Source organism: Carassius gibelio, chromosome A20 (assembly GCF_023724105.1).
Source record: "Carassius gibelio isolate Cgi1373 ecotype wild population from Czech Republic chromosome A20, carGib1.2-hapl.c, whole genome shotgun sequence".
Classification (NCBI taxonomy): Eukaryota; Metazoa; Chordata; class Actinopteri; order Cypriniformes; family Cyprinidae; genus Carassius; species Carassius gibelio.
The window spans coordinates 4,937,094-4,954,498 of record NC_068390.1 but is presented as its reverse complement, the minus strand read 5'-3'; the positions used below and the strand labels follow the sequence as shown (position 1 = coordinate 4,954,498).

The following is a 17,405-nucleotide window of genomic DNA, read 5'->3' as shown; positions in this document are numbered from 1 at the left end:
AGAGCTGCAATTTATAGTCTTCAAAGACAGTGAGATGTGTTTTCCACTCTGTTTCTTGCTGCACACACACACACAGCGAGCAAAGAGGAGGATCTAAGCTCGGCCACTGCTCCTCAAGATAACAGCAATTGGATCGCAAGCTCAGAGGAGATTTTATTATTGCTCTCTGATCCGAAATAAATATGAAACCACAAAGAAACATCGAGCATCAGTAAATATCATATTCTACTCTGCATCATTTCCCAGTTTGTGATAACAGAGAGATCAGGATGAGGAAGATTTGTGAATTTCATTCCTGGAAATCACATAGAGCAGCAGTTTATGCGAGGGCCTTGTTTCCTCTCTGAATGCTGTCCTTAATCTCTGCTGCGCTCCTCGGCTTTGACCCGCAGCGTTTCATCTGCATACAGGCTGCGTTTACTCACAGATTGAATTTCACATCACAGACTGCATTATATTCCACATCTCTTTCCTCCTGGCTGAGCGACAGAGCTTGATGGGTCTTTCTCCATTAGCATGAAGGATGTGTGCTTCATATGTCTGGAGTTCGTTCAGACTCAAACGGTTGGTTGATGGCTTTATTTGTCAAGTCAAATCAAGTCACCTTTTATTTTCTTTTTTCACAGCGCTTTACACAATGCAGACTGTGTCAAAGCAGCTTCATAGAGACGTTATGAAATGAAGCCGCTTCATTTATGGCAGCTCAGCTGTGGAGACAGTTCAGATTGTGCCACAGAGGCAATAGTCATTATTCAGCTCAGTTCAGATCAGATCAGTAACAATGGGAAGTTTCACATCAATTTCAAATGCACGCAGTGTGATATTAGGTGGGAAAAGAAGCACTTTACTCTTGTTTAGCTGGTAGGGAAACATGAAAGCAGAGCTGCTGTTTAGCCAGAACTAGACGACCAGCTTTTCAGTGACGTCGCTGGTCCTATAGAGCATGCAACAGGAGAAGAAACCTTTGTAGTCCACATTTACGCTCTGTTTCCAAGCAGTTAAAATGACTCCGAAAGCGCTCCACAAGATGTGTGGTTCTACCACCGTGATGCTCACAACTGAACGGGAGAATGCATGTTTTAATCAGCTTATTGTACAAGTTAATCGCTGTTCTAATCTAATGCACTGCTGCACTGTAACAGACACACATAGACTACAGACAGCAGCTCGTATACAGCATCTTTCAGGAGCACAACACTGTTCTGTGATTTCACTATTAGCAGTGAGACACTTCCAGGAAGAATTCATTCACTCACACAACTGCTCGATGTGTAAATGGTTCTTCAACCCCTAGTCTAGACAGTGACGTCTTCGCTGAAGATCTCTGATGATCTTCACAACTGTCATTTTGGGCTAATTCACTAAACAGTTGTGACAGATGTAGCAATGGGCTTTTTTCTTGGATTCATGTCCGTGAAATCAGGACAGGAGCGGCGCACAAACATAAACTGTTGAAATGGACAGAATCAGGGTGTGATGGAGTAACATTATGCTATGAATCTGTGTGGTGTGTCTTTTGGCTGTTGTGTGTTCCTCTAAGGCTTCATTGAAGAATGAGTCACATTCAACATACTGACTCTTCTGCCTCATTTATTGGTCATTTAAATGTACCATGTATAACATTCAACATGTGACAACGGTCAGGACAGTGATTGATCGGCTCAGTGACCATCAGTCTAGTGTCCAGTGATAGTGATCTGTGCTTTCAAACACACTGGATCTCATCAGAAGGTGTGTAAGGTCATCCTGATTCTTCAGCGAAATCTCAGCTCATGGAAACGTCTCTAAAGTTCTAAAGTGGACTGTGACCCTAATCCTGGTCTTGTATCCAGGCATCCAATGTAGCTGGCACTGAATTCTCACGTGTTTCACACTCTCAAAAATAAAGGTTCTTTATTTGAATCAGTGATGCCAGGACCTTTAACATCTGTGATGAAACCTTTCCAGTGGACAAAATGCTCTTTATTATTCATATTATTGAAATTAGGCTCCCACTAAGAAAAAAAAATGGTTCTTTTAAGAACGGATCGCTGAAAGGTTCCTTGGGAAACCATAAATGGTTCTTGTAAAGCCATTTTGCCCAGTCTGTTTTGAGCAGCTGGTGTTTCTGCAGGCCCTCTGTGGAGCTGAACACAGCACCGCTAGTTTAGAGCGCTTGCTAACAGCCCATATGAAGACTAGACTGACCCCAGAGACTTCCATGTGCCCTCCTGTACAATGATATTGCTCAACAGAAGTAAGCTGATTATAATTCGATTCTTTCCCTGTAAGAAGGTTAATACAGGTGACCTCAGAAGAGGATGTGGTGTTGAGCTGTGCTTGGTCAAGTTAGTTTGCTTATCATAAGTGTTTTTACAGTTGGCACATGTCCCTGACACTTTTAGCCATGTCTGATTGTGTCACCAGCGCTTCAGGAGATGGCTCGTGACAAAGAGAAGCATCTCCAGCCATCCAGTGGGAATTAGTTTTTCTACTCTTAGAATAAAATCTGGCTGCAGATGATTTGCTGTGGCTGTGATGAAAAGCAGAAGTCTACTTTTGAAAGGCGTTGAGTTTAGATTCATTTAGACTCATTCTAGATGCTCTCTTGTAGCATGAGCCGTATACGTGATGAAGAAGAGCACACGTTATGGAGGACGTGTAGATCGTGGTGAATGATGAATGGATGTCCTGAGATGGTGTGATGTTCTGCAGCAGATGTGAAGCATTAGCTGTTCTGTCGCTGGAGATAACTCATACACACGACACACAGCAAACACGTTCATTAGCAGCACGACACTTTTTATTTCAAAGTGAATTAATGAATAATAAGAAACAGTGCTTTGCAAAATGAAGGGAGTAGTTGTCCCAAAATAAACCTGTCATGTCCTCACCCTCATATCTCTCTAGACCTGTGAATCACAGATGAGAGGATGGGGATTTATACCTGTCAAACTCCAAAAAGTAGTCCATATTTATGTGTTAACCCAGAGACTTCTGATGTGAAATTCAATGCTATGTGAAAAAAAGACCATGAGTTAACTTGTATTGACTCAGAATCTTCTCCTCCTCTATTGGAATATGGCATGCATGTGATATGTGGATCTAGTGTAAGTCACAGCGCCATGAGAGAACTCAACCCTGTTTACTGTTCTGTCAAATATTTATTCATTTATGAAGTGAAATCAAGCATCAATTGAGAGTGGTTACTTTAAGGGATGTGATTGTTTATATGATGAACAGATGCAATTTAGTCAATTATTCACTTCCAAACACACATCACATCCATGTTTACCAAATGTTTATGCATTTATGAACTTTTTTGAACCTTTAACTGGATTTTTGATGGAGGGACAGAAACTTCTCATGTTTTATTTTAAACAATATATTTTTTTTGTTTTGAAGATTAAGCAAAGTCTTGGGTTTAAAATGATGTGAGGGTGAGTAAATGATGATAGAATTTACATTTGTGGGTGAACTGACCTTGCAGTATGATTGCTTTGCTTTTCAAACATCTTCTGCAAATATGAACAATTTCCAGCAGTCGCTGTATGGTTTTAACTTTGAGGATGATTGAGGGACTCATATAACTATTACAAAAGCTGCAAACATTCACTGACGCTCAAGAAGGAAAAACTATGCATTGAGATCAGTGGTGAAAAGGATGGTCAGGGTGAATTGCTCCTACTCTATTTTCTCTAAAGATCTTATATTATAGTTTATTTAGAACTGACCTTCAGAAACCGGATGAGATTAGACGTGCTGGTATTCAGTAAAATGATATATCACAATAATGAACACAATATTATCATCATGGGCATTGTAAAGGTGGGGTAAGCAATTTTTCAAAAATGCCTTAGAAAACTGATTCAGCCGACTAGCAAAACAAACTTGTAGCCAATCAGCAGTGAGGGGTGTGTCTACTCGTGATGTGTAGGAGAGAGCATTCAGTGTAAAGGACGGACATTAGCTGAGCTGGGCAGAGAAAGATAGAGATGGCGGATAAAAAAACACAAGAGGAAAACATCTGCGGAACAAAAGAAGGATATATATACATTTCCTTCTCAAAAAATTAGCATATTGTGATAAAAGTTCATTATTTTCCATAATGTAATGATAAAATTAAACTTTCATATATTTTAGATTCATTGCACACCAACTGAAATATTTCAGGTCTTTTATTGTTTTAATACTGATGATTTTAGCATACAGCTAATGAAAACCCAAAATTCCTATCTCAAAAAAATTGCATATTTCATCCGACCAATAAAAGAAAAGTGTTTTTAATACAAAAAAAGTCAACCTTCAAATAATTATGTTCAGTTATGCACTCAATACTTGGTGGGGAATCCTTTTGCAGAAATGACTGCTTCAATGCGGCGTGGCATGGAGGCAATCAGCCTGTGGCACTGCTGAGGTGTGATGGAGGATGCTTCGATAGCGGCCTTAAGCTCATCCAGAGTGTTGGGTCTTGCGTCTCTCAACTTTCTCTTCACAATATCCCACAGATTCTCTATGGGGTTCAGGTCAGGAGAGTTGGTAGCCAATTGAGCACAGTAATACCATGGTCAGTAAACCATTTACCAGTGGTTTTGGCACTGTGAGCAGGTGCCAGGTCGTGCTGAAAAACAAAATCTTCATCTCCATAAAGCTTTTCAGCAGATGGAAGCATGAAGTGCTCCAAAATCTCCTGATAGCTAGCTGCATTGACCCTGCCCTTGATAAAACACAGTGGACCAACACCAGCAGCTGACATGGCACCCCAGACCATCACTGACTGTGGGTACTTGACACTGGACTTCAGGCATTTTGGCATTTCCTTCTCCCCAGTCTTCCTCCAGACTCTGGCACCTTGATTTGCGAATGACATGCAAACTTTGCTTTCATCCGAAAAAAGTACTTTGGACCACTGAGCAACAGTCCAGTGCTGCTTCTCTGTAGCCCATTTCCTGCACACGCCTGTGCACGGTGGCTCTGGATGTTTCTACTCCAGACTCAGTCCACTGCTTCTGCAGGTGCCCCAAGGTCTGGAATCGGTCCTTCTCCACAATCTTCCTCAGGGTCCGGTCAGTTCTTCTGTGTTTTTTGCCACACTTTTTCCTTCCCACAGACTTCCCACTGAGGTGCCTTGATACAGCACTCTGGGAACAGCCTATTCGTTCAGAAATGTCTTTCTGTGTCTTACCCTCTCGCTTGAGGGTGTCAATGATGGCCTTCTGGTCAGCAGTCAGGTCGGCAGTCTTACCCATGATTGCGGTTTTGAGTAATGAACCAGGCTGGGAGTTTTTAAAAGCCTCAGGAATCTTTTGCAGGTGTTTAGAGTTAATTAGTTGATTCAGATGATTAGGGTAATAGCTCGTTTAGAGAACCTTTTCATGATATACTAATTTTTTGAGATAGGAATTTTGGGTTTTCATGAGCTGTATGCCAAAATCATCAGTATTAAAACAATAAAAGACCTGAAATATTTCAGTTGGTGTGCAATGAATCTAAAATATATGAAAGTTTAATTTTTATCATTACATTATGGAAAATAATGAACTTTTATCACAATATGCTAATTTTTTGAGAAGGACCTGTGTGTGTGTGTGTATATATATACACACACACACACACACACAAGTGAATATACAGTATTGTTCAAAATAATAGCAGTACAATGTGACTAACCAGAATAATCAAGGTTTTTCGTATATTTTTTTATTGCTACGTGGCAAACAAGTTACCAGTAGGTTCAGTAGATTCTCAGAAAACAAATGAGACCCAGCATTCATGATATGCACGCTCTTAAGGCTGTGCAATTGGGCAATTAGTTGAATTAGTTGAAAGGGATGTGTTCAAAAAAATAGCAGTGTGGCATTCAATCACTGAGGTCATCAATTTTGTGAAGAAACAGGTGTGAATCAGGTGGCCCCTATTTAAGGATGAAGCCAACACTTGTTGAACATGCATTTGAAAGCTGAGGAAAATGGGTCGTTCAAGACATTGTTCAGAAGAACAGCGTACTTTGATTAAAAAGTTGATTAGAGAGGGGAAAACCTATAAAGAGGTGCAAAAAATGATAGGCTGTTCAGCTAAAATGATCTCCAATGCCTTAAAATGGAGAGCAAAACCAGAGAGACGTGGAAGAAAACGGAAGACAAGCATCAAAATGGATAGAAGAATAACCAGAATGGCAAAGGCTCAGCCAATGATCACCTCCAGGATGATCAAAGACAGTCTGGAGTTACCTGTATGTACTGTGACAGTTAGAAGACGTCTGTGTGAAGCTAATCTATTTTCAAGAATCCCCCGCAAAGTCCCTCTGTTAAAAAAAAGGCATGTGCAGAAGAGGTTACAATTTGCCAAAGAACACATCAACTGGCCTAAAGAGAAATGGAGGAACATTTTGTGGACTGATGAGAGTAAAATTGTTCTTTTTGGGTCCAAGGGCCACAGGCAGTTTGTGAGACGACCCCCAAACTCTGAATTCAAGCCACAGTACACAGTGAAGACAGTGAAGCATGGAGGTGCAAGCATCATGATATGGGCATGTTTCTCCTACTATGGTGTTGGGCCTATTTATCGCATACCAGGGATCATGGATCAGTTTGTATATGTTAAAATACTTGAAGAGGTCATGTTGCCCTATGCTGAAGAGGACATGCCCTTGAAATGGTTGTTTCAACAAGACAATGACCCAAAACACACTAGTAAACGGGCAAAGTCTTGGTTCCAAACCAACAAAATTAATGTTATGGAGTGGCCAGCCCAATCTCCAGACCTTAATCCAATTGAGAACTTGTGGGGTGATATCAAAAATGCTGTTTCTGAAGCAAAACCAAGAAATGTGAATGAATTGTGGAATGTTGTTAAAGAATCATGGAGTGGAATAACAGCTGAGAGGTGCCACAAGTTGGTTGACTCCATGCCACACAGATGTCAAGCAGTTTTAAAAAACTGTGGTCATACAACTAAATATTAGTTTAGTGATTCACAGGATTGCTAAATCCCAGAAAAAAAAAAATGTTTGTACAAAATAGTTTTGAGTTTGTACAGTCAAAGGTAGACACTGCTATTTTTTTGAACACACCCCTTTCAACTAATTGCCCAATTGCACAGCCTTAAGAGCGTGCATATCATGAATGCTGGGTCTTGTTTGTTTTCTGACAATCTACTGAACCTACTGGTAACTTGTTTGCCACGTAGCAATAAAAAATATACTAAAAACCTTGATTATTCTGGTTAGTCACATTGTACTGCTATTATTTTGAACAATACTGTATATATATATATATATATATATATATATATATATATATATATATATATATATATATACAAAATATATACAAAAATCTACAAAATTGCTTTCTCTGCTGTGGAGTCAAGACATTTGGAAATATGATTAAAATATGAATATGCGACAAAACTACAGACTGTCACATTTTATTATTAGTTCTTTTGGACACATACATGTTTGCCAAATAAAAAGGAGAGCACTTTTAGAGTTCATCCCACTATTAGATGTGAACATATGTATTGGAACAGTTGAATTTAAGGCAGATGTGAAAGATCTAAGATCTAAGATTTAAAATGTAAAGTAAGAGCAAAAGTACCCATCTTTATATATACTCCAAAATATTAATGTGCCGTATGTTTTCTATGCTGTGCTAGTGCAGGTCAGTCAGTAAAGGACAGCGCTTCAGCAGGTGGTCTCATCATCTTCTGATGGAGCTGTCTCCTCCAGGATATTTCTGTCAGACTTTTTCTGATGAGCAAATCCTATAAAGCAGCGGTCCCCAACCTTTTCACAGACCGGGCTTTAAGGTGTGACGGATAAATACAACAAAATAAAATGATACGACTGGCATAAAAACTGTCACCAACTGTGACCTTCACGTGACAAAGATGTAACATCGAAAAATTTTTTCAAAATAAAAGATTGTAATGGCTGAGCACACTTCTACTGGTTATTTGTTTGCAAAAATCCACCGCTCCCGGCTCTTCTGGTCCAATCAGCACAGGGCAGTGCCACAGAGTTATTTTGTGTTGGAAATGTAAAAAATATATATAATGAGCGAGTACATCATGAACCCATTTTCCAAACCATGTTTTTGTCTTATCCTGAATCACTATTGTACACCTATAATAAGTGTTTATATTCGGACTATTTTAGTCTGGTTGGGGTCGGCAACGCTGCAGAGTAGCACAGTACCTGCGTGACTCGCCATAGATGTAAACAGAGAGAAGTAGATCCGGCTACAATGCTCTTCCGCCAGACGCGAATATAAAAAATGTTACGTTACTGTGACCTCAGGAGCTGCTCTAGATCTAAAGTGTGTTTGTGGTTTCAGAAAACCCTGACACCTGAGGTTTCTGTGCCATCAGGTCATGGGGGGTCATCTTCTGGGAATCCCCACCATTCCAGCCCAACACGGAGTTAGTCTGATGTCCTAAAATATCTGGATCAGAGTCTGAGCAGTCATTTATCTTCCATCCGCAACCTTAAAGGAAAAATGCTGTGATCATTTACTCATCCTCGTTTCAAACCCATGTCACCGCCAAGCTCCAAACAATAGAAAGCTTGATAACAGCTGTCCATATGACTCATGCACTACATTAGAAGTGCTCTTGAGTCAGGTGATGTTTAGTGTGAGGAACACTGATCTTCTCTACGCTGAAGCAGGTGTCCAGCCCACCTTCACATGAAGTCCATCAGTCAATAATAACTCTTTTCAGTCTGTTTTTCATATGAGGAGTCATATGTCCTCAGATTACATGGAAAGCAGTACAGGAGTAAATAACAGCAGATTTTGGTTTTGAGTGAATTATAACTTTAATACTGTCTAATCTGTTTGTGCTGAGGCAGATCACCACAGATTTTCTTTCATGTCAGATGAATCTTTCTGCAATGGCCAGCAGGCATTTAAGCGTGAGAGCCGTCCTCAAATGTCCTGTGTGAAATTGAATAAAGACTGTCAAACTGTCTAGGGTTTGTTTGACATGACTCAAAATGGAGGACATACTGTATCATTCGATTCTGTAGAACCCAAGGAATGTGATCTTTATAGGGTAAAGAAATTATATTTATGGTATAATTTATTATATATTTTGATCACAAATCCAGTTTTGTAATGATATGTGAATGCATTTATAATATAAGACATCTTACAGCAAAACTTAATTTGACAGATGTCCAGCATGTTTGACCTGGTTTATAACAATATATTCCATCTTGTAACAGCTATATCATTTGTGTTGTCATCAACTTTATTACAAGTAAACTGAAAACGGACTATTTTCAGAAAAGTTTTAATAGCAATGGTATTTTCTCATCTTATCTCCAAATAAAGTAGTATTTTTAAGTGCGTCTTTGTTTACAGCAGTAACCAATGAAAGCTGCATTGCTGCTGTTGCATGAGCGCCTCCTGCTGTCAGAGGACGAATCTGACTCTCATTCTGAGCTTCTGCTGTTTCTGTTTCATGCAGATTTGTTTTATGTAGCACGATTTCACAAATATAAAGTCAGACTGCAAAAACAACTGCTCATGCAATGTGTGTAGCATATTTGTTTGGATCGTGATTAAAATGTAGTGGTTTCTTCTAATTTTAAATGGCAACAGATATTTTAAGGCTAGTTTGCTTGTTATAGAGCAAATTAACAATAAACACATTTTCTAAATAAAATAAAATAAAACATATCATAATCTGCCATGAATATTCATGATTAGTGCATCACTAATTAAAATACTCAATAAAAGGCCACAGCTTCAGTAGGTACAGTAGATATTGTCCTTCCTAAAGGCTGAAGTCAGGGATCTTGGGCTTGTGATCTAGATAGTTTCACTTCAAATCATTAGGAGTTTTTTGTATGGTAATTATCATCATTATTATTCTATTACTTTATTTTAAAGAATGACAGTCTATGTACAATTTGATCATTTACTGTATGAATGTTGTTGCTTTTTCTCAGCTATTATTTTGGCAGAAACCCGCAGGAAGATCTCAGTGCTTCCTTTCATTGACAACAGCAGCAGATTTATAAATGATTCTCATTACGGAAGATGTTTGTCACAAGTATCACATTGTAACATTCTTTTTAATGTTACTGAGCAACTGAGGAGTAACACAGTTTAAGCTCAGTTTTGATCCCTTCGCTGCGAGCTCCTGTAGCGCTGTCAGAATACATGCAATTCATGCATGCACCAGAAAACATTCTGCAGTTTATTTACTAATCGTAAGAGTTCATTTGTGATTTCAGTCATCATTCAGTAACCTAACCAGCAGCAGCAGCCACCTCTTCTTCTCATCGGAGATGTGATGCAGTCCTAAACAGTCTCTCGCTGTCGCTGCTTAGTGCTTGGAATCATTTCTGCATCTTTCTCTAATAGTTTCACACTGCCGACCCGGTTGGCTGCATTAGTGCGTGTCTCTTTTTACAAAGTAATTCAGTAAAGAGCAGTGTTTTTCTCCCATTTCATTTCTTGGATTAACATTAAGGACCCTGACAGCAGCTAGTAAATTAGGCGTGGTCACTTTAAGAGATAATACATCCAATAATGTACACATTCCATTTCTTTCACAACTGTTTACTTTCACTTAAGACATAACTGACCATTTTTTCATACTTTCAAGGTGACATTTTTGTATGTATTTGTCGTTTCAAGAGCAAGAAGAGACTAAACTTAATTGTTTAAGGGCTGTAGACAGCTTTCTGCATGCCCATTGTATGCACCGAACAGTGCGCGGGTGCTGAATTAAGCTTTTCATGTCTTTTTGTGCCTGTATTTTTAATCTAGTGCTGTGTATTAGTTCGTTCAGGCATGGGAGGAAGTGAAGAATAGCTCAGTTTGGTGTTTGCGCAATCTAAACTAAAAATAATAGGGTTGTTCAACTTTATTGTCATTGCACATGTAAGGTGCAAGGCAACAAAATGCAATTAGCATTTTAACCGAGTCAAGTCACATATATTTATATAGTGCTTTTAATAATACAGATTGTAACAAAGCAACTGAACAACATTAAATAGGAAAACAGTATGTCAATAAAGCAAAAAGGCAGTTCATCATTGAATTCAATGATGTCATCATCCAGCTCAGTTCAGTTTATATAGTATCTGTGCAATCAAGTCGAGAAAATCACTGTAAATGAAGTGTCCCCAAAGGTGACAGCAGCAAGGAACCAAGGAATCTGTATCAACTGGAAGTCTTCTAAAAGAGGTTGACGAAACAACAACAACAGCAACGGGGTAATCAGCTCAAATGAAACTGTATGAGTGTTAGTCTCCTTGAGGATGACTTTGGTTGTGCCCTTTCCTCACTGAACTTTGTTCTGCCGTTTTACAGATGTGTCTTTAATTACACAGACACATTTGTCACTGCAAGTGTTGATACTATCAGAGGGTCCTCGTGCCACATGCACATATTCAACTAAAAGACAATCAGATGATCATCTGCCATAGTGACCTCTGACTCTGCAAATCTCACCTGCCAGGAGGAATGTTTACCTGCATTTGCAAGCCTTGTGTGTCAGGAAAGCTCAGGTGCAGATTTAGCTCATAATTTTGTGTTGTCTTGTGATTTGGCATGTGTGTGGAATTTATTCTGAATTGGAGTGAAATGAAGAGGAATTCAACAGTCACACAACAGATGAATTTTATTATTTCAACAGACAGTAGTAATATAAATAAATAATTCATAAAAATTATTTGTAGCGCCATTTTGGAGAAACTCCACTGGATGCAAATAGTGTACTTTCTCCTGTGTTAGCTGCACCACAAGGATATGTTTTTCAAGAGGGTAGGGGACCTGCAAGCACCTAGAGTTTGGGCCGACTGACTCCCAGGTAATCATGACACCTCAGCCTGGCTATGTGCCCAAGGTTCCCACTACTCCCTTCGGGGATCAAGTGGTGAGCCTGCAAGTCCTGCTCCCAGAAGAGGCAGACCCAGCCCTAGCTTTACTCTGTCCCGTCCGAGCATTGAGATGCTATGTAGACCGGACACAAAGCTTCAGGACCTCAGACCAGCTCTTTGTCTGTCATGGAGGCAGGCAGAAGGGGATTGCTGTCTCTAAGCAGAAGATGGCTCACTGGATAGTGGATGCCATTACCCTGGCTGATGAGGCACAGGGTGTGCCTTGCCCCTTCAGGTGAGAGCCCACTCTACTAGTAGTGTTGCACCCTCCTGGGCACTGGCTTGTGGCAATCACTGGCAGATATCTGTAGAGCTGTGGACTGGGTGACCCCAACACATTTGTTAGGTTCTATAGCTTTGTGTAAAGCCAGTGTTTCCCCGGCAGCCATCTTTAAACTGTTTGCATGTATCAATGCTTATGAAAAGATTAAATGAAACGGGACAAAATTAATCTTGACAAAACTATATATCATTATAAAGATCTAAGCCTCAAGCATTGACTACAGATCGCTGTTTTTCAATGGAAAGCTTATAAAGACTGTATTTGCTACATTTGTGTAAGCAGCACACATAAAAACATGAACATCAGAAACGCAGTACATACCAGATCCATCGTAATAATGAGTCATAAAAACATCCACAGCTGTAAATCCCGGTTTAGTTAGGAAGGTAAGGGTCCACTGAATGACATCTCATGAAGCATGTTTAGTCCAACTAAGCAATAACGTTGTAATATGGATGATACTTCCTTTGTTTACATTTCATTTCTTCAGCGACAGAACTGTTTGTGTCCGTTATGGCATAACTCACGCTAAGAAACTGTGTCTTGGTAGTAAAAAAACAGCATGGTTTTGTTACACAAATAGAATGAGACGATCCTCAAAAAAAGTGAAAGATGTGCGGAAGATTGTTTATTTGAATTCTGGCGCTCTCTCGTGACGCGATCTGATGCACCTGTCATCTGATGGAGGCTGAACTTAGTGATCGGCTTTTGCACAAATAATTCCTTTTATTTATTTATTTTTTATGTGTGAGTGTGTTTTATGTTGAATTTGAGCGCATATGCATCTGAATGCATCTATAAAGAATAGAGTGTGATTATTGACTTTATGGCGCATCTGTATGATTACCATATCTATAGCCGGCCATCAGCACGTGATAATTGACTATATGAGCAGAATTCATTGTAAATTATGCATTCTCAAGATGTTCTGTAATTGGAATACATAGTTCAATCTTTTTTTCTTATTAATTTATATTAATCAAATATTACTACATTTTATTTTATATAAATTTTACATTTAGACATAGTCTCAGAAAAATGGTTACAGGAATTTCATTTTTCATGGTATCTTCAGATTTTAAATAAAAACTCATGAGACATGTGACTTTCAAGCTCATTACTTTTCGAGATTGCTCCAGGACTGATTTCATGTATTTTTATGATCAACCAACCAATCAGAGTCTCACCTCTGATTCCTTTTAAAAACCACTTGTGCTCGTGCCATGATGGGTTCACTATATCACCTGCCTATAGGTGTAAATGAGTTGCCTCAAAATAGCAACACACCGTTTTCACACAGATCGTTTTCAGACCCGCATGCTCATGGGCGCACAAACGGGCAAATTCTTTTTGCTATTTTAACAGTGTGGTGCAGGATGTGAAATTGACAGCAGCATTGGGCTGAAACTAGCAAAAAAACACTTGCATCATGCCTGGCGTTGCATTGAGTGGAGTGTATGATAGGGGTCTATGGGTGTGAGAGGATACAAAACTTGTGATGTGAATGATGCTGAAACTGACAGACATATTCAGGAGCTGAAGGCATCTGACCCCAGTAAATAAGAATTAAACAGCAGTAGGAGTGTGTTGCTTGAGAAGCTTGTATTTTCCCACCTGGATGCAGCTAGTGCCACTAAATCCTGTTTACACATGGAAATCCCTGAAATCAAATTCATTCTAGAACAATGACCCTCTCTGTGCTTGGCATTAATCACAGCTAATCCCCTCATTACACACACCACTGACTCGCAGTGATGGTGCTCTGGTGTCGCCTGCTGAACCAGAACGATGGGGACGAGCATTTGGTTCTGATGCACCCGACTGTGACTCTGCTCTCTTTGATTTATCTTGATCTGTACTGGTTTAACTTTCTAGATTTCTGTCATTCAGAAAGTGTACATTTGATGGAAAACAGCAGGTCTGTAGCTGCCTATTTAAGTTAATTTAGTTTAAATTGATATGGAATGCAGTTCATTCAGAACAAGAGCACTGTAACTTAAGTACATTTTATATTTACATTTATGCATTTAGCAGATGCTTTAATCCAAAGCATCTTACAGTACATTCAGGCTTTATATATATATATTTACCAATATGTGTGTTGCCTGGGAATTGAACCCACAACCTTTTGCGCTGCTAACGCAATGCTCTACCACTGAGATATATGATAAGAGTGTACTGTCAAATACTGACAAGCATTTGTGGTAAAATATACTTTAATGTAATTTTAACTGAAGCTTGTCAAGTCAAGTCAAACCATCTTTTTTGTAAAGAGATTTCTACAATACAGATCGTATCAAAGCAGCTTCACATGTCAAATAGGTTTATATATATATATATATATATGTATGTATATAAGTATTAATAAGTTTCAATATTCCAAGCTATTACAAAGATTGTTTGTCATTTCTATGTCAAACGCACATTTGAAATGAAGTTGCAATTTAAAATCTATTATTGTGATAACTTATACTGATAATCAAGTGCTTTAGTATGTTAGTCACAACATCAATGTGAGTGTACTTCTTTAAAGCATGGGTAAAAAAAATAAAATTATTATTTAAAATGTACTTTAAAATAAATTTTACATTTACATTTAACAGGGCACTTTTTAGAAGTGTGTACACTGCGGTGGTGGTAATAAGCATTTTGGTCGGCCACCTACTGTACATCATTTTAAGAAATGTAGTCATGAAAGTGTACTGTTTTTATTATTTCATTAATATTGTATTATTTGCAAGTACAAAAAAAAAAAAAAAACATTACAACAAGTGCATACAACAAGTGTACTATTAAGAGCTCTTCTGGTTGATACCAGCGGTGACACACAGAACTCTGAACCCTTCACAGTAATGGATTGAGCTGAGATTTGATGTGGTTAGGGTTAGCAGCCTAACAGTTTGGTTTAATTTGATCCTGGGCTTGTTGTGCTGCAGATAGTTCAGGGATTTATGGTCCGTGTCAGCATCTGCTCACTCTCACTGGGAGGAACTCACTCCTCATCTCCTTTAATCATTATTACTGCGAGCTGGCAGGCAAGGAATCATTTTTATATTTCATTGCGCTCACTGAGATTAGCCGACATTCACATGAAATCCTATCTAACCAAACGCAGCTGCTTTCAGCCTCAACTTCCCTGAACCCAGCCAAGCAAAACGAAACCTCCAGAATGGCAAAAGTCAAAGCTTTCACTGGCTGATTTTGCGAACGCTTTTTGATTCACGGGAGACGAGCGATTATGTCTGTAACCAGACTAGCTCAGATGAGCAACATCAGTCTGAATAATATCAGGACTCACTGTTGATTTACAGCAGCATCAGCGATTTGTGTGACGTTTCGAATTGAATTATCACTTGTGCTAAGTTAGAAAAATACTAAATAAGGCATTATATATATATAAATAAACAAGTTATATAAAAAGTCATTTATTAAATGAATGCATGTAATCCTGCCCTCTGACCTGTATGAAAATCTGGTACTATCATATACATTTAAGGCTATGGTCATGTGATGTGTCTGTACAGCTCCGTCATAATGCTGTCAGCCTCTGTTTTCCTCACCATCACATGTGTTTGTGTAGTAGAAACTGAACATCTCCTCTCCTCAGGGGTGTCATCATCAGCCTCCAGCTGCAGACAGGAGGATCGTGGGACGTGACTGAGGGATTGAGCCTATGGCAGAGCAGCAGCAGAGCGACACAGGTGAGGAAACACACCGCTTCACTTCATCAGACACCAGATTGGCAGCTCTGATTCTCACTCATTCACACTTAGCAGCCAAGGATTTGTTCCTGTGCACTACATTATAATGTTTCGAAAGTTTAATATATTTTTCATAATATTTAACAAATAGACTTTGATTAGACTTGGGTTTGTGTGTCACCTGCTCATGGTTCTTTCTGACCCTCCTCGCTCTTTGCTTCTCTGTACCCTCCTGCAAAAAAATAAATAAATAATAAAAAATAAATAAATCACAGAAAAAACACTGTCCATCTTTTTTCAGATAGCTTCTGCTCCCCGTCCTGCGTCTCTTGTGCTCATTCGACTGAACATAACATCACTAATGTGCAAATCTGATAAGAACTTCTTAGAGGATCTGTATTGATAAATTGAGAAAATACAATGGTTTATGAAATTAGCTGATGTTCTGCATTTTGACCAAAATACCAACATGTCAGAAATAAATAATTAAAAATAAAAACCAGAATCACTGAGTTGGAAAAAGGATCACCACCTTTTGTCAGTGTTTTGTTGAAGCACCTGCTTTAATTACAGCCTTCAGTCTGCTGGGGTTTGTCTCTACTAACTTTGCACATCTACACTTTGCAACACTTGCTCACTCTTCTTTGCACGACTGCTCAAGTTCAGTTAATTTTGATGGTGAGTGTTTGTGGACTGCAGTCACATATTTTCAGTGGGGTTTAAGTCTGGGCTCTGATCCTCATCAAGGACATTCACCTTTTTCTCCTTTCACCACTGTGTGTATTTCTGCTGTGTGCTCTGGGTCACTGTCATGTTGGAATGGAAACCTTCTTCCCATTGAAACTTTCTGGCAGAAGGCAGCAGATTTTGCTCAGGAATCTATTCCCTTCTATCCTGAGCAGTGCTCCAGTCGCAGCTGCAGAGAAACACCAGAACAGAACATCTGCCTCAGAATCTTCATGGTGTATTTTGGCAAGGCTCAGTCTGACTGAATGTCGTCTGTCTTGAGGAGTGGTTTTATCTTGCAGCCCTCCCAAACAAGCCACATTTGTGGAGAATTTGTCATATTGTTGTCACATGCACACAAGACTCTTTACATAAATACCTGCAGCTGCTTCAGAGTTGCTGTAGGTCTCGGTCGCCTCTCTGACCAGATTTCTCCAGCTCTTTCATCAGTTTGGAGTGACGTCCTGATCCAGGGAGGATCTGTGTTTTATCAAGTACCTTCCACTTCTTAATAATAAACTCCACTGTGCTTCTAGGCATTGATAAAGCCTTTGAAATGTTTTTGTATCCATCTCCTGACTTGAGTGTGTCCACAACTTTATCCTGGAGATCTTTTGACAGTGCCTTGCCACTCATAGTTGTTTGCTTGAGTTGCTCTACTAGAGACTGAAATGCTCCAGGTAAGTTCATTTCAAAGACTAATCAAAATGAGCATCATCTACACTGGATTGAGTTTACAGCTCATTTTTATGTGGGGCGATCCTTTTTGCAATCGTTTTTATTTTATTTTATTATTATTATTATTATTATTATTATTATT

The 17,405-nt window shown here is 39.1% G+C and overlaps 1 protein-coding gene across 1 annotated transcript in view; it reads left to right on the top strand.

Annotated features, from left to right (window-relative positions):
* The first annotated feature begins 7,704 nt into the window (after positions 1 to 7,704).
* Positions 7,705 to 17,405, top strand: part of LOC127939059 (leucine-rich repeat and fibronectin type-III domain-containing protein 2-like) — a 34,220-nt gene continuing 24,519 nt past the window's right edge. The window contains exon 1 of the mRNA XM_052536058.1: positions 7,705 to 15,859. The gene's annotated coding sequence lies outside the window, so the exon portion shown is untranslated. The remainder of the gene's footprint in view (positions 15,860 to 17,405) is intronic.